This window comes from Leptonychotes weddellii, chromosome 6 (assembly GCF_054177405.1).
Source record: "Leptonychotes weddellii isolate Sample4059 chromosome 6, ASM5417740v2, whole genome shotgun sequence".
Taxonomy (NCBI): domain Eukaryota; kingdom Metazoa; phylum Chordata; class Mammalia; order Carnivora; family Phocidae; genus Leptonychotes; species Leptonychotes weddellii.
This window is the reverse complement of record NC_138374.1, coordinates 96,174,610-96,198,261: the sequence shown is the minus strand read 5'-3', so window position 1 is coordinate 96,198,261 and position 23,652 is coordinate 96,174,610. Positions and strand designations below refer to the sequence as shown.

The following is a 23,652-nucleotide window of genomic DNA, read 5'->3' as shown; positions in this document are numbered from 1 at the left end:
ACATATTAGAAATCCTCCCTCTCCAAATATTGAAAGCTATGATTTTTTATTATCAAACTGACTAGAACACTACAAAGCTAATGAAAAGGGAGTCTTTCTTTGCCAGAGTCTCAGGATAAACATGCCTTGCAAAACATATTCTTTCACCAGTTGTATCTGGGGAAGGGGTGAAAAATAGCAGTGTGCTCTCTGCTTCTCTATTTCACACACGCCACCTTTCAAGAATTTCGGGGTCTTCTTTGAAAACCAAAAGATCTGGATCCCATGAGACACTAAAGGGTTTTTTTAGGAAGGAGAGATTTATAATATGCCAGGTTGAATTTATGGGGAAAAAAAATAAAAGGAGTTGATTCTTGGGTGGCAGAAAGCAAATAATCCAGCAGACTTAATGATGAAATCTGCAGAAAATACATTTCTTTGACAGTGTTATAAGAGAGCTAGGAAGGTGTGCTCAGTATTCGATTAAAGGCAAAACTAGAAGATCCTGTGTTTGAAAACAAGCTATCCTAAATGAATATGTCAATCTTTAAAGACACTGATCCAGTGGCATTTGGATAAATTTAGACAGTACACCTTCTTTATTACAGTGATATGGGGTATTTGAATTTGTATTGCCAATTTGTAATTCAACGTTATTTGATCTTTGCCTATCTCAAAATATGCATTACAGTCTTTGGTATGCCTTTAACCTTCAATTTACAAACACTGGGTTATCAGGTGTTTTGAGTTTGGGGAGGAAATATTTGAATAGATTTTTTGAAGTGCTCTTATATCTTTCATCTTCAAAATGTACACAGCTTATATTTTGGGTTTGTTATAAACTTTGCTTTTTTAAAGAATGCAAAAATGCTCTAGGTTATTCATCTTTTCAACTTTGTTCTTACTTGTTTGGCGGGGATTGGAGAGGAAGCAATGACTGCTTAAGGACAAGACGTGCTCCCACACACAAACAAACACACGGGCACACCCAGGAGCATCCATGTGATTTACACCAGTTAATTTACAGATTATTTTTACGCACGTTTTGTGACTTCAGACTGATAAGTAAACATTTACGTTTAAGATATCCGCTTCTTGGAGAACACTGCTTTCCTCCCTCTTCCTCTTTCATGCCACCTTAAAAACAGCTGCAAAGTCTAAAGGAAACCAGCCCACAGTTTAGCCCCGCCTACCAAGGATTAGACTTGAACTTCTCTGTAGTCCCGGCGGAAAAAAGGATCCTGACAGAAAGCCAGAGGCAAAAAGGAGCCAGAAGAATCTCATATAACTCTGGGAACAGTAAGCAATATATTTACTCTTGCCCGGCTCCGCTTCCCTCCCCTCATCCTCCTGAGCTTTTTAAAGTTTGTATCTTACTTGGCAGGGAGAAAGGACGGAGGCAAACCTGGGATTCACTGCTTTACCAAGTCTGCGTCTCCTCTGCCTTTTGGAAACGAGACACAGGTCAGGGAATTTAATTTCTTTCTAACAAATACCAGCTTGCTTTCTGGGGTCTGGAGGTGCAGGGGAGTGGGACGATCAGGTGTTTGTTTCCCTTGCTTAGAGCCCCGAAAGAAAGCGAGCGTTCCAGTGAGGTGCCTCCGGTTAGAGCTCCACGTGATGCCACCCCGTGGTGACCCAGCCCAGACTGGAGCAGCGCGCTGTTTGACAGCCCCAGTGCCTTGTTAGCGATGGAGTTTGGGGGGCTCGGTGACGTTTTAATTAAAAAAAAAATAGTCATTACGATTACTTATGCAAAGCATTCCTGGGTTTTTCATAAGCTGCGGTGCTGGGCGAAAAGAAAGACAATGGAGAAAGAATTGTACACCACCTGGTATGCTGATTCGCCCTGCCCTAAGTTATTTGACGGGCTGGGAGATCAGAGCTCCAAACTAGATGCTGCGAAAGATTTGAGCAAATAATAAAGTTAAGTTTTGAGTGTGAATGCTATTTTGGTCATTTCTTTTTAGAAAAAGAAGTTTAAAAGGGCATTTGGATTTGAAATAAGAGTGTATTAACATATCTAACGCTCCTACAACTTCTGTTCATGGTAGTGTTAAAAAGAATGATTTTCATCTCAAAAACTAGAACAAGAAATGCTCTTCACAAGGGTTGATGATGTAAGCATTTATTCAGCTAAGGTGGTTGAAGAGTATGCTAGAGGCATCTCATTTGGATGGGTATCAATTCTCACTTAACGAACGATATTTGCATATATAACCTTTGAGTTCAAGGAGAATTTGTGTTGTGCTTTGTTTCTGTTTGTTGCAGAAATTTGGAATTGTGGCCCAAGAGATATTTGCAGGGAATAGTAGTGAAACAAACCCTGTGAAGAATTTTTAAATTTTATTCCAGAGGAGCCGGATATTGGGATAGGAAACAAGTATTTGCTTCTGTCCTCGAGCCGAGGAAGAGTTAAATTTTATTTTATTTTATTTATTTTATTTTATTTTTTTAATAAAAGCAGATTAATAAAAGAAGTAGATTTTATTTATTTATTTGAGACAGAGAGAATGAGAGAGACAGAGAGCACATGAGAGGGGGAGGGTCAGAGGGAGAAGTAGACTCCCTGCTGAGCAGGGAGCCTGATGTGGGACTCGATCCTGGGACTCCAGGATCATGACCTGAGCCGAAGGCAGTCGCTTAACCAACTGAGCCACCCAGACGCCCCAAGAGTTAAATTTTAAATTAAGCAATAATTGTGAAATGCACAGAGAAGTGTGTATTCTGCATTTGTTCAAAGCAACTTTACAAACTTCCTGAAAGGGCAGCACATTTTATGGGACAAGAAACTAAGAAATCTATTTAATAATTTTCCTTTTTCTACTTAGACATAAATGCAGAATACCCCAGTAGTGATTTACAATGTTAAAAAGATGCATACTTTGGAAGTATTTTGCATTTGCATTTTGCATTTGTGTTTAATTAGGAAAAGGAAAATTATTAAATAGATTTCCTAGGACCTGATAAAGTTCATTCCGGAGAGAGAATTTGGCTGTGTTTTTAACCCATCAGTATCTTTCCAGGTGTCACTACTTAGAAAGCAAAATCATGAAACCAAGCATTTGCGTATTAAAACATATGTTCCAGAAATAAAAGAGGAAGACAGAGTTAGCTCAGGTTCCCTTTCCTGTCATAAGCCTTTTATTTACCTTCCATTTGTTTCCCTCCTCTTGCTTGCAGACTTCATAGCTTTAGTTATTCGCAACTTTTTTTTTTTCAGTCACAGACCCTTTTACAAATCATATGAAAGCTATAGACCCCTCCCCAGAATAATGCACGAATGCTGCTCCAACAGGCACAGATTTGGAAACACTATTAGGAAGATCACAAACGCTCCGAAACAATTCATGTCACATGAACATGTAGTGTTTTTTAGAACTTCGGAGTTTTCTGCTCATATCAAATAATTAGCAAATCATTTTGCTTATAAGAACTGTTGAATGGTGAATATTGCAGTGCCCATACTCTCATTTATTCATTAGTGTTTTGGGACTCTAAGCGGTTTGGTGTAATGGAAAAAACTACTTGCCTGAAAACCAAGTGACCTAGATTCTTGACTCAACCCTTGTAATAACTAACTGAACAATATTAAGCTTGCCTTTTTCTGTAACATCTGATATTTTTTATTGCTGAATGCAGTAAGTAAAACAAATAGGACAATAAGATACAAGTTATATTTTATTGGATTATGGGATGTCTGTATTTACTGCTTTTATTCCAAAATTCCTAACAATATTTCCCAGCAGGATTGTTTTATAATCTTTTTTTTATAAAATATTTTATTTATTTATTTAGTTGACAGAGAGAGACACAGCGAGAGAGGGAACACAAGCAGGGGGAGTGGGAGAGGGAGAAGCAGGCCTCCCTCTGAGCAGGGAGCCTGATGTGGGGCTCCATCCCAGGACCCTGGGATCATGACCTGAGCCGAAGGCAGACACTTAACGACTGAGCCACCCAGGCGCCCCTATAATATTCTTGCTTATTACAAAGATAATTCCTGCTTACTGTTTAAATTTCCTTAGATATAGAAAATTGCAAAGGAAGAAAGGAAAAAATGACTTATAATCCCCTCAAGGGATAACTCTTTTTAAAATGTCATTCATTCATTTATTCAGTCAACGAATATTTATTAACTATTATGCATCAGTACAGAGACAAAGAGACACAAATTCATGTATATACATCTGTTTATACTTCTAGGCTTTTTTCTATCCTTACACTCACATGTAGATTTTACAAAATTGTGGTTATATTTGTTAAAAGCTAAACTGAGACATATCAAAATTTTAAGAGTTTATTTGAATAAAACTCGATTGGAATGGGACAGTGCCAAAGGGAAGTGGATAGAAGTGCTTCCCGGCAGGATCTCCAGAGAGGGACTTTTGTAAAGAGTGGAGTCAACCTAACGAAATTATTGTCTATACTTTAAAGCTTAGTTGGCTGTTTGTGATTGGCTGTCCTTATGTTTCAATTTTGTAGGTTTAGTTTTTAGACCGGTTTAGATTTTGGTTTGCTTATCTAGGCCACCAAGGCATTCAAGTCACATTGTCCAATGGCTTCCTTGTTTCATTAGTTTAACTCACTACTCTTTGCTCTTTTATAACATGCTTACTCCTCAGTCATGAAATTTTCTGTTAAAACATGATTTTCTTATACTCGTGTATAATTTTGTAATCATTCATATCTGAAACAAATATTATTGAGGCCCTACTATGTGTCAGGCACTGTGCAAGTAATGACAATCCATCCATGAGCAAGAGTGGTTCTCACCATGATGTAATTTTTAGTCTGTGGAAATGTTATATTGGCTGATTATAAATTGTTGGATATTGAGGTGGATTAGTTTTCTATTATAAATAATGTTTCAGCTAAGACCCTTTATATAAATGTTTGTATACATCTTTGTATGTCCTTTGGGTAGATTCTTAAAAGTGTATGCCCAGGTTTTAACAAAAGCTCCACTACTTACAAGTTGTGAGCTCATAAGCCAGTTGTTTATCAAACCATTCTTTGCTCAACTGTAAAATAGAAGTAATCATAATAATTGAGTATTTGGGGGATTCTCAGAAACATTTAACAAATATCATGGAATTATTTTTGCCATTTTGCTCTTGAGAAAAATTGTATCAATTTTTTAAAAGATTTTATTTATTTATTTGAGAGAGAGATCACAGAGGCAGAGAGAGAGGGAGAAGCAGACTCGCTGCTGAGCAGAGAGCCTGATGCGGGGCTCGATCCCAGGACCCCAGGATCATGACCTGAGCCACCCAGGTGCCCTGAAAAATTGTATCAGTTTATAAGTCATATAGGAGAGTAGAATTTCTCTACACTAACACTGTGTAATCACTCAAACAGAACAAACAACAGATCCAAAAACTTAGTCAATTGTTGTATAAAATGGTATCTTGTTTAAATCTACACTTTTTTCAGAAATAAGGTTGGGCAATTTTATAATGGCCACTCAATGTGTCTATGTTTATGAATTGCCTCTTTCAATGTGATTTTTAAATATTTTATTTTTCAGTTTTAATTTCTAATATGGTATCAATAGAAATAACTCACATAATCCAAGTCCCTTTAAGGTCCTCAATAATTTTGAAGTGTTTGGGGTCTTAATATCAAAGGCCAAATGTTAAGCCAGAGGTAGAAATTCTATAAATACTGCTTTTCTCAATTTTGGAAGATTGTTCTGATTTTGCCTGAAGCCTGTTCTTTAAAGCTGGGTGAGATGCATAGAAAAATTAAAGCAAGTCATTTTTGTTCTCATAGACTGTCATAGTATACAAAATCAGAGAAATTGAAGAGGGTTCAAAGAGGGCCAAAACCCTTATAGAATTTCCCACAGCTCTGGGAACATCCAGACTCATGACATGTAGAGAAGATGAAGATAGGACTAAGGGTTACATGATTCCTTATAAAGGTTTTGTAAGAAAAATAGTGTCCGTTTTTGTCAAGAAACAACTCTGAGAGGGGATGCCTGGGTGGCTCAGTTGGTTAAGCGTCTGCCTTTGGCTCAGGTCATGATCCTGGGGTACTGGGATGGAGTCCCACATCGGGCTCCCTGCTGAGCAGGGAGCCTCCTTCTCCCTCTGCCTGCCACTCCCCATGCTTGTGCTCTCTCTCTCTCTGACAAATAAATAAAATCTTAGAAAAAAAAAAAAAAAACCGACTCAGAGAAAATAAATTTAATTATCAGTATCTCTTCATCTCCTACTCCTTGATGATTAGGGCAGTGACAGTTGGGGGAACCCAAAGGTTGGTTGGTTCTGGAGTCCTTTCCAAAGAACAGAAAATAGAGCAGATCCTGATCTGATCTTTTGATACCTTCACCTGCCTGAGAAAAAAAGAGATGTGCCAAAATTTTGCTACTCTTGCTCTGGGAGTCTGTGTTTTGATCCTCTTTGACCCTTACAACATTCTTGGAAAATACAGTTTATCTCCCCTTTGTACAACTATTAAATATGAAAATATGAAATAATTCAGGGCTCACCCTAAGCAGATTTGGAAGGCTGCACTACTAGTCTAATTACTTATTTAATGAATTCAAATGACTTGAGAGAAACTCAGCAAGCTGGTTAAGTGATCCTTATGCCTGTTTGACAGCCACTGGGATAGCGAGGAGAGGCTGCACCCAGTTTTCTTGCTTATTCTCTTCTCAGCGCATGCAGTAGTGAAGACCCGATCCCCCTTCCTTAATCTTCTTCCCCTTGACTTCTGGAGTGTGCAGGGAAATTTAGGCATTTTAAGTAACAGGGGGTTTTGAATTAGAAAACAAATATCCATCATATGGGTAACTTCATGATCTTATAATACATAAAACTCATGTATATATAATACTTAGCTTATCTTGCTTAGGTTTTGATTTTACTATTTAATTTACAATTTGTTTTTTGATTACTCAGTTGGAAAATATATCAGTGGGCCAAAAATACCTTTCTTTCTTTTTTTTTAAGATTTTATTTATTTATTTATTTATTTATTTATTTATTTATTTGAGAGAGAGAGCACGAGCAGGGGGAGGGGCAGAGGGAGAGGGAGAAGCAGAAGCAGACTCCCCACTGAGGACAGAGCCCAATATGGGGCTTGATCCCAGGATCCTGGGATCATGACCCGAGCCGAAGGCAGATGCCTAACCAACTGAGCCGCCCAGGTGCCCCCCAAAATACCTTTCATTTGCATAGTATTTTGTGGTTTATAAAGAAGTTGCTTAAGAACTTCATTCCCACAGTAACCATGTAAGTTAGCAGAGCAGGTATTTACATTTTACAGATGTGAAAAGAAAGATACAGAAAAGTGAAATTGTTTAATGTCCAAGTCTTATAATTTCCGTTTTCATGCATTTTGTATGCTTCAGGTGATTAATTGATTGAGTTATATTTTCAGTTTTGATGCATGCTATTAAGGCTGTCAGCTTATTCTGATTTTTATTAACATCAGAAAAATTATAGGGAAAGAACCAGAAAATACACATCCCAATTCCATAGTAACTCAACTGTTCTGCTCTTGTAACTGGGCTACTGATTAACATAATAGAGGAAGTTGCACAAACATTTAAAAAACTATTGAAAAAGTAGTGTATGATTTAGAATTTCTTGTCTTGGAACTATGTAGCATTTTATATGGATATATGTCACTTCAAGAAAATAAAGAATATGAAGTTTTAGCCAAAATATGAAATAGACACACTATGAGTTATATAAATACTAAATTTACCAAAGGTTTTACTTCGATTTGGTAGTGGCTCATTCTCTTAGAATATTCTAAGTATAACCTACAGAGCCTATTGCTCTTTTTCATTCTTATTAATCCTGGAAGTCAGCCTAAAATGTTTGTATCAAAATGGTTACTCTGACCTTGGATTTATCATTTATAGGGAAAAAAAATCATCATTATTTTACCTTTCCAAACAATCCAGGAGCTTATGGTAAACCAGATACTCCTTTTCAGGGGTGAAAAGCAACTTTAGTTACAAAATGGCTTATTGTGCATATGCATAATTTCATAGTAACTAATGCAGAGCTGGGGCAGGTTTGACTGCTGGATGCAGCTGTACCTGGAAACGCGGGTCAGCAAATAGCTTCTGCATTTCAGTCAGTAAAATGACACATTTCCAATTTGCTCCACACTTGAATGCCCACAGCTTTAATAAGATGAGCGGGTTGAGTGCAGTACAGAGACAATAAACTGGGATGTTAGACCCCTTAAGGAAGGAGGTATTCTTGCTGACTGCTGGATCCGTAATTATAGAAGAGGTCATGTCTGCCTGGGGTAGGCTGAAGGCAGATAGATCAACGGTATCTTTAGTTTCCTTCGGGTTCTCATTTTTAATTTATTGAAACAGAAGAGTAATCCATTTTGTAGACTTTTTTCATGTATTTGGTTCAATATTATGAAAGTATTGAGAAAAGTAATTTAAAGCAATTTTGTAAGAATTTATAGAAAAGCAATTTGGGGAAAAGTGCCTAAAGGTGCATGTACTTATGAGGACATGCTGTATAGACACCTGCATCTGTAATTAAGATTTGTTAATATCCATCAGTCCCGGGGCGCCTGAGTGGCTCAGTCAGTTGGGCGGCTGCCTTCGGCTCAGGTCATGATCCCAGAGTCCTGGGATCGAGCCCCACGTCGGGCTCCTTCCTCAGCGGGGAGCCTGCCTCTTCCTCTCTCTCTGCCTGCCACTCCCCCTGCTTGTGCTCTCCCTCTCTCTATCTCTATCAAATAAATAAATAAAATCTTTAAAAAAAAATATCCATCAGTCCCTTGTTATATATACCACAAACCTCAAACAGGTATTGTATTCCTTTCCATTCAACTGTCATGAGGAAAAGGCAGATGGATTTAAAATTGATTGAAGTCACGAACTTAGATCTTAGAGGTAACAGTAGAGTCTTTCCACAGTTCATGACACAGTCTTCTAAATCACTACTTTCAATATATAATGAGAATTCATGTTCAGGTAATGACACCAAAGTATTGTTAGATCCTTGATCCGTAGAAGAAGATGTTAGTAACTTACTTCAGGAAGATTCCACACAGCAAACATTCTAATTTAAAGAGGTTTCTGGGTTAAAAATTTAACTGCACTCTCTTAAGATGGTTACTTATAGGGTCACCTGGGTGGCTCAGTCGTTAAGCGTCTGCCTTCTGCTCAGGTCGTGATCCCGGAGTCCTGGGATCGAGCCCCGCATCGGGCTCCCTGCTTCTCCCTCTCCCACTCCCCCTGCTTGTGTTCCCTCTCTCGCTGTGTCTCTCTCTGTCAAATAAAGAAAAATTAAAAAAAAAAAAAGATGGTTACTTATAATCTACTACTTGGTACTTTTTTTTTTAAAGATTTTTATTTATTTAGGGAGAGAGTGTGTGTGTGAGCAGGGGGAGGGGCAGAGAGCCATCCCAAGCCGACTCTGTGCAGAGCCAGACATCAGGCTCAATCCCAAGACCCTGAGATCCTGACCTAAGCCGAAATCAAGAGTCAGAGTCGATGGCTTAATTGACTGAGCCACCCAGGTGCCCCTACTTGGTACCTTTTTTTTTTTTTTGAGGTGGTGACTACCAAGGATTTATATTTAAAATACATAAAATTCACAATAGCTACATGGGATTTTTTTCCTTATCCTCATCACTAATGATGCCTCTGCTGTCGATGAAAAGCAATAAAAGAATCCATTTTGTGAGACCCATTCAGTGTTTGCAAAAATTCTTACTGTTTAAATTATGTTTTAGAGTGACAGATTGCTTTGGTTGAGTAATACCTTGTGAACTATTGTCAGAGTGAAAAGAACCCTCGTATAAATTACAATTTCCCGTGAGGAAAAAATAATTTCCAGCTTTTTATTAATATGGTATATAGCATGCCTAGGAAAAATGTATTTTTTTAATACTTAGAAAAAGAACAGGTATTATAGGAAGCAATTTAGAAAATCTGTGCTCTCTCTTTCACTTAAGAATTTTACCTGTTGGGTTTAAAAAAAAAAAAAATCCAGATGCTAATATCAGCCAGGAATTGTTGATCACTGGGCTAGGTACATATTTATTCCTTCACCAATTCAGGAAGTTTTCATTCATACTGACTACTTGCTAGGCACTGTGCAACCTTTAGGGCATACCTGGGTGAATAAAGCAGGGATGGTTCATTCCCTCGTGGAGGAGAGAGGTAATAATTAAGCCAACAATAAACAGATAATAAAGGAAGCAACCTGGTTTCAACAGTTGGGAATAACCTGGGGAGGGGAAGGATGGAAAGGGTTCACTGAGATGAAACGTGAGCAGAGCTGGGAGGGATGAGAAGCCATGCGTGGGAAGTGAATGGAGTGAGCAGGGTGTGGCTCAAGATGAGGGCTCCAGGCAGAGCATTTGTACCCAAGCCTGCAAAAAAGCACCAAGGGAGCTGGATGGAAAACCAGGGATTAGGGTGATGTCATGGGCACAAAGGAGGGAAAGTGGTTCCAGGCAAACAGAGGAGAGAAAAGTGACTTCATTTGAAAACTCGGAGGTCACCAGTGATCTTGATTAAGAGCAGTTTCAGTGGAGTGCGGGGGACAGAGTGTGAAGGAAGTGGAAGCAAGGTGGCAGGTGGATGGGAGGTGAGGAGTCTGGGGACCCGATACAGTGTGAGCAACAGACCCTCTAGAGAGCTCTGTCGGTAAACTCGGCAGAAACATGGAGGCATGGAGGGAAAGGAATATGGAACAGAGGGACTCTGACAGGCTCGCCAGTCAGGTCATCCAGGAGAAAGTCCTTTTGTGCAGAAAAGAAAGGCATGACTATCATGTACTTGCAGGAGAGAGAGGGATTTTATGTCCAAAGAACCACATGAGGGACAGGTGTCTAACAGGAGGAGGAATTCTGCCTCCTTTGTGGCAGGAGGAGAACCCAAAAGTACAGGGAGTTTGCTGATTTGGTGGTGGGAAGATAAGAAACTTCCCTCTCGGGCTGTTTTCTCAGTGAAGGGAGATAAGGTCACCCGCTCTGAGAGGGCACGGTGAGGGATGGTGAGAGATGAGCGGGAGAAGAAAGCCATTTCTAGAATGGGAATGCAAGTTCACAGAGAAACTGAGAAAGATGCTGTGTCCCGTCCAGGGCTGTTGAGAATGTGAACCGAAAATAAAACCAGTCTGCCAGGTTATGTGGGTGTTCTCCAGCTAAATGCTAGGAGAAAACTCAGAAAAGCTATAGTGGCTGAGTTCTTCTAGAGTGGGAGTTTTGAAAGCAAGCAAGCAAGCAAATGCTTATGATAAACAACCAATACCCTGAGCAAAAACACAGAATAGAAGCAAAGCACCTAAGACAAAAGTGCATAGAAGTTTATGAGCTAATCAAATACAGATCCTTTTATCTAAGGTAATTATTAACTAGCAGGCATGGTTACAAGTTGGCTTGATTTCCGGCATGTAGTAGGAAGGGATTGGGTCTTCTTGCTTTCGCTCCTGTTGAATTCCTACTGTACCAGTTGCTGGAACCTGCTCCAGGAGCCATCACGCTGGGTTTGTTTTTCTTCTTGTCCTAGTTGCTAGAACTGTTGTTGTCATTTTAAATTTGGATTAACAGGGGCGCCTGGATGGCTCAGTCATTAAGTGTTAAGCATCTGCCTTCAGCTTTGATCATGATCCCAGGGTCCTGGGATGGAGCCCCGCTTCTCGTTCTCCCACTCCCCCTGCCTGTGTTCCCTCTCTAGCTGTCTCTCTCTCTCAGTCAAATAAATAAATAAAATCTTTAAAAAAAATTTAGAAAAATAAATTTGGATTAACAGTTAGTGTGCCTGCGTTTGTGGGGTGCCTAGCTAAGTCCTGTGTCTGTCTTCTATCATCCCCCGTCTGCTTTCCCTCAGTGTTTGCTTACTTCTCCAGGCTCCTGGAAACCATCAGCTCCCTCAAGAGAATGCTTGATAGAATTTGAACCATTACAGCTCTATAGTATAAAGATGGCTAAAACATGTAATAGTAGTAAATGACCATCAGAAAAGAAGGTTTTCTTCTGCAGCCTTGCTATCGGGATGTTCTTTCTTCAACCTGACATAAACTTCATTTTGCAACTAAAAGTCATTTCCTTTTCATTTTCAATCCTTAGAGGTTTGGAGAACAGCTGGTTACTACAATCAAAATGTTTTTTTCAGGAATGAAAATAATATTATTGAAATATTGACTCTTAACATTTCTTCAAAGTTTCAAAGAAAATCTTGTTCTTTTTAAATTCATTATTTTTCACAAATCCTCTCTTTTTTAAAAAAAATTGTTTATTTATTTATTTGAGAGAGAGAGAGAGAGCATCAGCAAAGGAGAGGAGGGGCAGAGGGAGAGGGAGAAGCAGACTCCCCAATGAGCAGGGAGCCGGATGCAGGACTCAATCCCAGGACCCCGGGATCATGGCCTGAGCCTAAGGCAGATGCTTAACCGACTGAGCCACTGAGGAGGCCTTGTAAATCCTCTTAACATTAGGGGAGCCAGGCACTTCATGAATGGAAGCAATGAGTCTGTGTGGGTCAAGCTGGGCAGTACAGTGAGGCGTAGAAGCTCTTTGTGGCCAAATGCATTTATGTTTGCTTCTGGCTCCGACCTTTCCCAGATGCACCGCCTGGCACTTTTACACAGCTCTTACTCCTGCAAAAGACTGGGTTTCCAGTTTATTTCCAAAGTGAATTGCCATTCACAGTATCTGGAAGCACATTTCTAAGGCTGCTTACAACCTGAGAAGAGAACGGTGAATTTGAACTCCTATTGCATGTAACACTATCCAGGGCATGCAGAATGCTCGTCTCCACTTTAGTGGTTTAACTTCCGGTAGTGCCTGGGATGGGTGGGTGTACAGTGCCTCTGATCTTCCACAATCCTACTATATTTATTTGTCATCTTTTTCCACTTTAAAATCATAGTCAACATCCCTATTTTAACTGCAAGGTCAACCTCACTAGCTTCCTGAAATAATTATTGTGTTAGTTGAAAAGTAAAACAAACCCAAAGTGTTGATAAATTAATTCAGTAATAAAATAGTTCTCATGAAATATTTAAGTCAGTATGACGGTTTTCCTGGGGCTTTTCCCTGGACTGTTTCCTTTAGAAGAAAAGATATGGCTTTCCCTCCTGTGGCAATCTTGAGTACGTCATGAAAAAAGGCAGCAATTAAGGAGGGAGTGAAACCCTCAACAAAACACAAACATTCCCTAGGGGAGCATTTTTGTAGACTGTCTAGTCTGGAGAGAGAAAGCTGTAGAAGTAAATATGCTTCTCAAAACATTTTTTTTTCTAGCATTTTGTGTCACATCATTAGGTATATTTAAATAGGTGGTAAGGGTGCCTGGGTGGCTTAGTCAGTTAAGCATCTGCCTCCGGCTTAGGTCATGATCCCAGAGGCCAGGGATCGAGTCCCGCCTGGGGTCCCTGCTCAGCGGGGAGTCTGCTTCTCCCTCTCCCTCTACCCCTACCCGCTGCTCGTGCTCTGTGTCTCCCTCTCTCAAATAAGTGAATAAAATCTTTTAAAAAAATTAAAAAGCAGTAACACCAAGTTCATCATTGTTATCTGTTTCTTTTAAGTAAAAGATAGAACATTATTCTACATTTTCTGAAAATGAACATAATATAGTTAACACTTGTCAATGTGGTATTATTCCATAACTGCCTATGTGGGAAGAAGAATTTTTAAAACAGTGCATCTGGTATTTGCAAGTAAAGATCTTATAATTCAAACCTAGAAAAGTGTAGAAGATGAAAATGACTCTTTTAAAGTTTTATTTGACCAAATATAAATTCAGTTTTTAATTTCTTTCTAATTTATATCTTGAGTCTACTGTGCACCATGTGAGGGGCAAGGGGGAGGAAGAAGTGTGGTAGGGTATAGAGAAAGAGTACCTGGTTGAAAGTGAGGCGCTGTGTTCAGCTCTTTCTCCCATTGGGTGAACTTGACTAGTGTAGGAGAGGAAAAATTTCTTTCTTCCCTGCAAAGTTCTTCCAGCTGGTCTAAGAATTAAATTGGCATGAGGCAGATTAACAGGAGAAAAAGCCCCAAAGTTTAACTATATGTGCGTAGAAGCAACACCTAAAGAAATGACCAAGACAGGCAGTTTTTTTACTTTTTAGACAGAGACAATAAGTCTGTGAGGAATTGACAGGACAAAGAAACTTCTGTTTAGGTGCTTCAATTAGTAAGGACTCCTAAACTAATTTGGCCTTGGGTACTAAATTAGTAAAAGTAACAAGGATTGTTCATACAACTTTTTCAGCTTTGAATTCCCTATCTTTGGTGATATCTCTTTACCTTCTGGTACAGGGAGGGTACCTTTCACCTAGGAGCTTTATTTCCTGCTTTCTGGAGACAAAGGTAGGGATGGGAGGGTGGGAGGTGGGGGTCAGAGTGTTCTTTTTGCATTGGCTGTTTCTTAAGTAACTTTTATATAAAATAATCAACATGCCAAAGTGGCGCATTTTAGAGCAGTCTGCCCTTAGCCCCTACAGGTTTGTTTGCATCTTTGGGCCTCAGCTTATGTATTTACACAAGGAAGTTCTGTCTGCGTGGTGGTTGTGAATATTTCTTCCAATTTTGTGAACTTAAAATATGGTGAGAATGGTGGCTTGGTTTTGGCCACCAAGAGGTGAAACAATGGAAAATAATAGCAAACGAGATGGTCAAGGAAAGAAAAGTCAAAAACTGGCTCGGGGTGAGGAGACATTCTTGCTTTGTTTGTAATGCAATGTGTGAAACTGGGCCAGCCAGTTTCCTAGCCCTTAAAATAGGCAGGTTCACCTGGATTAGTACTTCCCAATTGTGAAGGGGTAGAACAAACTATTATGTATTATGTTTCATTTATAGAGTGTGTGTGTATATGCACGCACATGCATGCTCTTTTTAAATAACCAGATGAGGGAGACTGGCCCATGTAAGAGATGCTGTGGTCTTTCCTCTATCACATCCACAACTCTAGTTTAGGTGCATTTCCTATCACATCTGACCTCCAGCTGGTTATGTCCATGCCTCCTCAACACCACATTTTTCCATTAACAATTGTATGCTTCTTGGGCGCCTGGGTGGCTCAGTTGGTTAAGCAACTGCCTTCGGCTCAGGTCATGATCCCGGAGTCCCTGGATCAAGTCCCACATCGGGCTCCCTGCTCGGCAGGGAGTCTGCTTCTCCCTCTGACCCTACCCCCTCTCATGTGCTCTCTCTCTCATTCTCTCTCACACAAATAAATAAATAAAATCTTTAAAAAAAAAAAAAAACAATTGTATGCTTCTTTATTTAACTGCTATGTTTATATTATTGGTGTTTTTTGTTTTTTTTTAATAGATTTTATTTATTTGTCAGAGAGAGAGAGAGAGCACAAGTAGGGGGAGCGGCAGGCAGAGGGAGAGGGAGAAGCAGGCTCCCCAAACAGCAGGGATCCCAATGTGGGGCTCGATCCCAGGACCCTGGGATCATGACCTGAGCCGAAGGCAGACACTTAACCAACTGAGCCACCCAGGCGTCCCAATATTATTGGTGTGTTTTAGATGAAATTGTGCTCCCCCTCCATTGATATGTTGAAGCTCTAACCTCCATATCTCAGAATGTGTCTGCATTCAGAGATAGGGCCATTAAAGAGGTGATAAAGCTAAAATGATGCCCTTAGGATGGCTCTTAATCCAATCTGACTGGGTTCCTTATAAGAAGAAGAAATTTGGACACACATAGAGACACCAGGGATGTGTGGGCACAGAGGAAAGACTGTGTGAGGATATGGGGAGAGGTGGCGATCTGTAAGCCAATGAGAGAGGCATCAGAAAAAAGCAAACTTGCCAACACATCCATCTTAGACTTCCAGCCTCTAGAACTGTGAGAAAATAAGTTTCTGTTTGTTTAAGCCACCTCCTCTGTGGCATTTCATTACAGTAGCCCTAGCAAACTAATACAAAGTGTCCCTTCTATCATGTCATCTCCCTGCTAAGATTCTCTCATAGGCTGTTGCTTATTATATAATGTCTCCGAATGTCTATCTGTCCTTCGGGGCCTTTAATGGAGTGGCAGAATGGTATAGAAAGAAAGAATTTGATAGGAGGCCGAAGGTCAGGATTCTAGGGCCAGCTCAGCCCCTGTGAACCCAGCTGACCTGGGAAAATTTCTTAGTCTTCCTGGAAGACTGTGTTCTCTTGTAGAGCATGGTAAGGGAGACTGTCCACCTCCATTTAAATTGTCAATTAGGCAAATCACTTAACCTTTCTAAAGGTTACTTTTTTTTTTAATCTCTAAAATGATGATAATAATCCCTCTCTTATTATGAAAATGAAATGAGGTGGTGTATACAAATCACTTAGCACGGTACCTGGCCCCTAGGAAATGTTTAATGAATGCGAACTTTTAAAATTAAGTAAGCAAATTAGCAATTGCTAAAATATCTTGCAGTTTGTCATTCTAGGATCTATAAATAGGCTTTGCTTCCCCTTGATTATTTCTCAATACAAGACCTTGTCTGTGGTTCCCGCCCCCACCGCCCCCATACACCATACAAATTCCCAAGTTTGTTCATTCATCTCTTCAGTTCCTAGTAATTGAGTGATCATCTGGGGCCCAACAGGAATACAGGGAGAAGGAGATAGAACTCGCCTTATGTTGCACACAGTGAGGGGATGCATACGCTGCGTGTAATGGAAATGTAACGTATAACAGTGTGGTGAGAGATATCAAGAAGAAATACAGGGGTCCTAACCTGGTAGATAAAGAGACAGTTTACTTCAGAGAGTAAGTTTATGGCAGAACCCTGAAGGACAGGCAGAGATGGTGAGAGGACAGGGGAGCAGCACCAGGGGAGCCTGAGGTTGGACAGAGTGGAAGTGTTTCCATTTCCCCTTTCTATGGATCGAAGCTTGATTGTGAGTTCAAGTACCAGCTTAGTTATTTACCTTTTCTATCAAGCCTTTTTTTCTATTTGAAACCACTTGACTCTTCCTTCTCTGAAACCCTAGTAGGTATTCCATATATACTTGTCTGGTTATTTTTTTTTTAATTTTTAAAGATTTTATTTATTTATTTGTCAGAGAATGAGAGAGAGAGAGCGTGAGCAAGCAGGGGGAGCAGCAGGTAGAGGGAGAAGCAGACTCCCCACTGAGCAGGAAGCCCGATGCGGGGCTCGATCCCGGGACTCTGGGATCATGACCTGAGCTGAAGGCAGATGCTTAACCAACTGAGCCACCCAGGCATCCCTAATTGTCTGTTTAAATAATGACCTTTCAGTAATAGAAATTTGAGAGAGAAAGCAGCAGTGCCAGAGACCTAGGAATAAAAACAGCAGAAAAAGTCATTTCAAAAGGAATAGTATGGACATTAGCCACAGGGACTGGGTGTCTCTCTGTGGGATCTAGAAGGCAAATTCCATACCACTGGGTTCCTATCTTAGGAAACAGACATAGTTAATTAATCTGCGTCTTTGTATCTGGTGGCATGCTTTTAGATTTCCTTGGGAATAGGGAAGTTCTCTTAACAGGTTTTCCGTACTAAACTGAGAATATGGCTTGAGAGACATTTCTAATACAAAGCAGCTCATTTACTTATCTTAATTCCTGTTGTTTATTTCTCTGTGCCTGTTGATGATAGCAAACTCTTTGCTTAGCCCAAGTTTTAAAAAAGTTCCAGCAAAATAATCCAAAAATTAAAACTTTAGTCATGCTATTGTGACTATATATCTATACAACGATGAAGATGATGGGAACACTAGTGCACTGCTCTTTTTGCCTTTGGAACCTCTTTCTATCTCCAGCATAATGGAGAAAGCTTTGAGTTTGGAAGCAGACAAGTAAGTGGCCCAGTATTTCAGATCAGAAACAGAAGTGTTTCTTAATCTCTATTAAAACTCATGTTGAGGGGGCCTGGGTGGCTCAGGCGGTTAAGCGTCTGCCTTCAGCTCAAGCTATGATCCCAGGGTCTTGGGATGGAGCCCTGCATCATCAGGCTCCCCACGGGGAGCCTCCTTCTCCCTCTCCCTCTGCCTGCTCTTCTCCTGCTTGTGTGCTCTCTTTCTCTTTCAAATAAATAAATAAAATCTTTTTTTTTTTAAAGATCTTATTATTTATTTGACAGAGAGAGACACAGTGAGAGAGGGAACACACGCAGGGGGAGTGGGAGAGGGAGAAGCAGGCTTCCCACCAAACAGGGAGCCTGCTGTGGGGCTCGATCCCAGGGCCCAGGGATCATGACCTGAGCCGAAGGCAGATGCATAACAACTGAGCCACCCGGGCGCCCCAATAAATAAAATCTTTTAAAAAATAAATAAAAAATAAAACTCATTGTTGAGTATGAAAATGTACAGTCTTTATAAGAGGTGCTTAACAAATTTGCCTAATTGAATTTCTTAGAAATTTCCAAAGAGCCAAATAAATCTCAGGAAATTGGAGCAATTTGGGGGGAAAAGCACCAGTTTCATAAGCAACAACAATAATAACAAAATGATAATTTTGTGTAGTTATGACCTGCTGGGTACTGTGCTTGATGATTGACATACATTCTTTCATTTCATCATCCGACTGCCTCCGTGAGGTGTGGGGGCCATTTCCCCCACTTTACAGATAAGGAAACTGAGGATCAGGATCCTACTGTCAGAGAAAGGAGGAGACAAGCTTGAACTTAGATCAGTCTGGCTCCGGCAGGGAAGCCTGCTCCCACTTTTTGTGCCGAGCCCCTTATTACCTCCTGTGTTCTGTTACACAATGAAATGACAGGAAAGAGAAGAGGATCCTTTGCTTTTCTATCCTTATTTCCAACAGATGCCACAAACCTAGTAATAGCGCCTTCTCTTCCTGTTGTCCTATCGCTCTATGCAGGAAAGAGAATTGACAAAGCACTCCAGTCTGTGTTTCTGGTTCTTGCTCACTTTTCCCAGAGAAGCCCGTCTTGTCCTGACGACATGACTAAAAGGGTTTTGGACAGACCACACACTATTAAGCATTCATGGAAAGCCAAAAGTTGCATTGCACAGGCAAGTATGTTAAAAAGCGTATCCAAATTTCCCTCTCATTAATGTTCCAGAAAGTTTCTAATGACAGGGCAGCCAAAACAAACAAAGTAAAGAAAGAAATTAAAGAAAACATGAGCTTTCTGTCTCTCTCTTCAGACTTAAAAGACTGTATATACTCACCAAGACTGGTCACTCCCCTTAGTTATAAAAACAAAACACAAAACCCCCCAAACTACTCTTTTATGAGCATTCATGATAATGGTTGTGCAACCTAGTTGCAATAAGATTTCCAGGACTGAGCCAGTTGTGGGGGAAAAAACATTTTCCCAGTGTTTAATGTGGCGAGCTGGACAGAATGCTTTAATTTCACAAAAAGCTAAAATATCTACTAGTACTACTACTAGGGGGGAAAAAAGGGTGAAAGGATGCCTATTTGTAACTGGAAGTGAAAATGCTGTCACTGTCTTAACAATAATGACCAGTAATTTTACCCTCAAGAAAGTAAACTTTAGTCAGTTTTCCCCTATGACTGTTTTGTTACTTCTTTGGAACTTAACTTTGGAATGAAAATTGCCCATATAAATTAGATCCATCCACATGTATTGGATTTTTAAATAACTTTTTGATTTTGAAATAATTTAAGGTAAGAAATTACAAAAATATCACAGAGTTCCCATATACCCTTTAGCTAGATTTCCCCAGTGTAACATTTTACATAACTATAGTACATCAGCAAAATCAAGAAACTGACATCAGTATAAAGCTATTAACTAAACTACAAATCTTATTTGAATTTCATTGTTCTTTTGCATGTATTCGGTTTTCTCCAGACTGACAATCTCTGTCTCTTGATTGGAGTGTTAAATCCACTCACATTTAATGTTGTTATAGTTATGGTTACATTTCCATCTGCCATTTTGCTTTCAGTTTTCTATATGTCTCATTTCTTTGTTGTTCCTGTATTTCCTTGTGTTAAGCAGATAGTTTCCAGTGGACCATTTCAGTTCCTTTGTTGATACGTTAACTATATTTTTGACTGATTTTTGTAGTGCTTTCTCTCTAAGAATTATTTCTAGATGCACCTTAATTTATTATAGTCTACTTTACATAAATAATAACTTAATTCAGGTAAAATATAGAAACTTTGCTCAACTGTAGTTCCAGTCCTCCTTTGTGCAATTATTATCATACATATTAAGTCTGTATATTGTTATAAGCCCAATAATACAGTATTGTGACTGATTGCTTTATACATTCAGTGTCTTTTAAAAAAGCTTAGAGAAAAAAAGAGAAAAACTATATAGAATATTTTATATCAATTACCATCTGGTATTATATCTTTACTCCATTACAGCTGCATATCCTCCCCCATCTTTTGGACTATTATTTGCATATTTATAACATCTTTTTAAAAAATTTAAAAAGAATTTTTTTTAAGATTTATTTATTTATTTGTCAGAGAGAGAGAGAGAGAGACAGCGCAAGCAGGGGGAGCGGCAGGCAGAGGGAGAAGCAGGCTCCCCGCTGAGCAAGGAGCCCGATATGGGACTCAATCCCAGGACCCTGGGATCATGACCTGAGCTCAAGGCAGATGCTTCGCTGACTGAGCCCCACCTAGGCGTCCCTATATATGACATCTTTAAATAAGCCCAACAATACAATTTTATAATTATTTTAATGCAATTGGCTTCTAAATCAGTAAGAGAAGAAAATAGAAAGCTGTATTTTTGCTATCTTGTAAAATTGTTTATATGATTTATAGGCTCTCAGTTTCTTTGTGTGGATTTGAGTTACTGTCTGGCATCACTTCTTTCCAACCAAAGCTTTCCTTACTATTCCCGTGAATGCTTTTCTCCAGCAAAAAATCCTTCCAGGCCATTCCTGATGCAGGAATGTCTTTATTTCTCTTGATTTTGTTGGATATAATATTCTTGGTTAATAGTTTTGTTCTTTCAGCATTTCGAATATGTCCTCACACTGCCTTCAAGCCTCTGTTCTGATGAGAGGTCAGATTTTAATCTTATTGTAGTTACCTTATACACGATGAACCTTTTTTCTCTTGCGACTTCTAAGATTTTGTCTTGGATTCTCAACAGATTGACTATGATGTGTGTAGGTTTGAATCTCTTTGTATTTCTCCAACTTGCAATTGGTTGAGCTTTTTGACATGGTTTTAATGAAATTTGGGGAATTTTCAGCCATTATTTCTTCAAATATTTTTTCTTTCCCTTTTTTTTTTTTCTCTCTTCTCTGCTGAGATTCCATTTACAGATTAGTATGCTTGATGTTGTCCCCCAGGCTTTAAGGCTTTGTTCATTTTTCTTCATTCTTTTTATTTTTCTTTCTGTTCTTCAGATTGAATAATCTCTATTCATGCATCTTTAAATTTTCTGAAAGCTTAAATGTGCTGTTTATCCTCTGTAGTGAATTTTTCATTTCAGTTATGTTTTAACACCAGAATTTCCACTTGGTTATTTTTTCTAATGTCTACACCTCTTCATTGCTATGTTACAGTGTCATACTTTCCTTTCATTCTTTCTGGTTTCCTTTAGTTCCGTGAACATGTGTGTAACAGACGCTGTGAAGTATTTGTCCGTTAGGTTCATAATCTGGAGTCCCTCAGAGACAGTTATTATTGGTTGCTTTTCTTTCCTGTGTCTGGTTTACATTTTCCTGGGTTTGTTTGTTTTGTTTTGTTTCTATTGTTGAAAACTGAAACTTTTAGGTTAGATATTGTAGCACCTACGGAATCTCATCCTTCCTCTGGGTTAGTGCTGCTGTTTGTTCTAGCAACTTCTTCAGCTTGTTCTAGGGAGTCTTCCCCTCCAGGGTTCAGACTCTGATACTCTGATGTGTTAGCTCAGTTTTCACTTTTCATTTTTATTTTTAAGCCTGGTTTCCTAAGCGCTGCCCCTGGGTTAGCATAGTTTTGCTGTCAGCCAGTGATAGCCAAAGGTTCACTTAGGCATCTTGAACAAGTAAGTCTACCTTTTGCTGTTTAATCATTATGTGGCCTGGGGAGTACTTTCAAATACAGAGAAATTACAAGTTCTCCCTGGTTTTTGCTTTCTGCATTTTGCAAAGCCTCACTTTTGGGGAGTATTTTGCTAAGCCCTCTCAGCTTTCTTCATAGGAGGTGCAGCCTTGCATTTACACACAGCCTTCCAGACCGGGAATAAGTGTGCCTCAGCAACATGCTCTTTGCTTATCTCCTCCTCCCAATCTTACTACATTTCTGAACGGTCTGCAGATTGGTTGCTCGCCCAACCAGTATGGCCTGATGCTAGCATTAAACGTCCTACATTGTTTGCTACTGTATCTCTATTGTTTTTGACAACATCTCTGGGCATGGAACTTTCCAAGCTTTGTTCCAAATAACAATTACCTCCTCTCTCCCCCAAACAGAAAGACAACAGAGCTATAAATCCTCAGGACTGCCCTATCTTCCCAGCTAGAACTTCTATGCTGAGGAGCTGGAGGATGGTAGGAGCAACTTCTTGTTAAAATGTCACAGATTCTCATTGCTCTTACTGAGATTTAATCGATTTTTTAAAAAAAATTGAAGTGTAGTTGCTACACAGTGTTACATTAGTTTCAGGTGTATAACATAGTGATTCAACACGTCTGTGTGTTATGCTGTGCTCACAAGTGTAGCTCCAGCTGTCACCATATAATGCTATTACAATACCATTGACTAGAGATTTAGTAGATTTTTAAAAAAAATAAGTGCTTTTCATGTGTTCTTTGTCCTCCAGTTAGTTTCCAGAGTTGTTTAGAACTCTGACCAGCTCAATCTGCTTTTTAGAAAGAGGATTTCCCAAGTTCCTCATTCTGCCATTTTGGAAGTTGGCACACCTATGTATTAAACTTTAAAGTGAAACTTTAGGGTGCCTGGGTGGCTCAGTTGGTTGGGCGACTGCCTTCGGCTCAGGTCATGATCCTGGAGTCCCTGGATCGAGTCCCGCATCGGGCTCCCTGCTCGGCGGGGAGTCTGCTTCTCTCTCTGACCCTTCCCCCTCTCATGTACTTGCTCTCTCTCATTCTCTCTCTCTCAAATAAATAAAATATTAAAAAAAAAAGTGAAACTTTAAAGTGGAAGCTTTGGTCAAGACTCTAAGATATAAGACCTAAGATATCAAAAACTAAAATAGGTTGTGATACAGCCTATCCTTTTACATTTTGGAAAAAAGCAGGTGGACAAGAACAGTATTTAACTTTAAAATAACATACTAACTTACTACCTACTTCACACAGTAGAGATGTGGGGAGGACTTGGAGAGTTTTGTGTTCTTGTTGTTTGTTTGTTTGTTTTGGAGAGAACTGCTTGGAGTAGAATCCTTCTTTTGGTGAGGAGATCTGGGAGGAATATACCTCCTAACCCCCAATCAAGACAGGGGCCCTCAAAGAGACTACTCAGAAATTTATCAGAGAGTTTACTATGTGTCTCCTCCATAGGCTGATGTCTAGTCAGACTTGAGAAACATAAAGGGGCATAGGTAGCAGAATAGAGAGTTTCATTTGGGAAGCAATTGCATTCTCAGTCTGTTGAAGAAAGGAACAGTTACGAGTATTCTCTGTGGACTGAAGAGGACCGTGGGAAAGGATCTTAAATCCTATACAGGGGTTTTGCCTGGTAGAGTGAACGAACCTCAGAAGACCTGTGGACGTAGACCACAGGATGCATGGAGGCTTAGAAGAAAGTGCAAGCCTCCAGCTACAATAGAGATGCATTGCTACATGCCAGAAAATACAAGGAAGAGATC

At 39.6% G+C, this 23,652-nt stretch overlaps 1 long non-coding RNA gene across 1 annotated transcript in view; it reads left to right on the top strand.

Annotated features, from left to right (window-relative positions):
- Positions 1–1,152: 1,152 nt before the first annotated feature.
- LOC145722296 (uncharacterized) overlaps positions 1,153–23,652 on the top strand; it is a 33,214-nt gene continuing 10,714 nt past the window's right edge. Inside the window, exons 1-2 of the long non-coding RNA XR_014146448.1 lie at positions 1,153–1,278; positions 1,364–1,443. This is a non-coding gene — a long non-coding RNA (uncharacterized LOC145722296). The remainder of the gene's footprint in view (positions 1,279–1,363; positions 1,444–23,652) is intronic.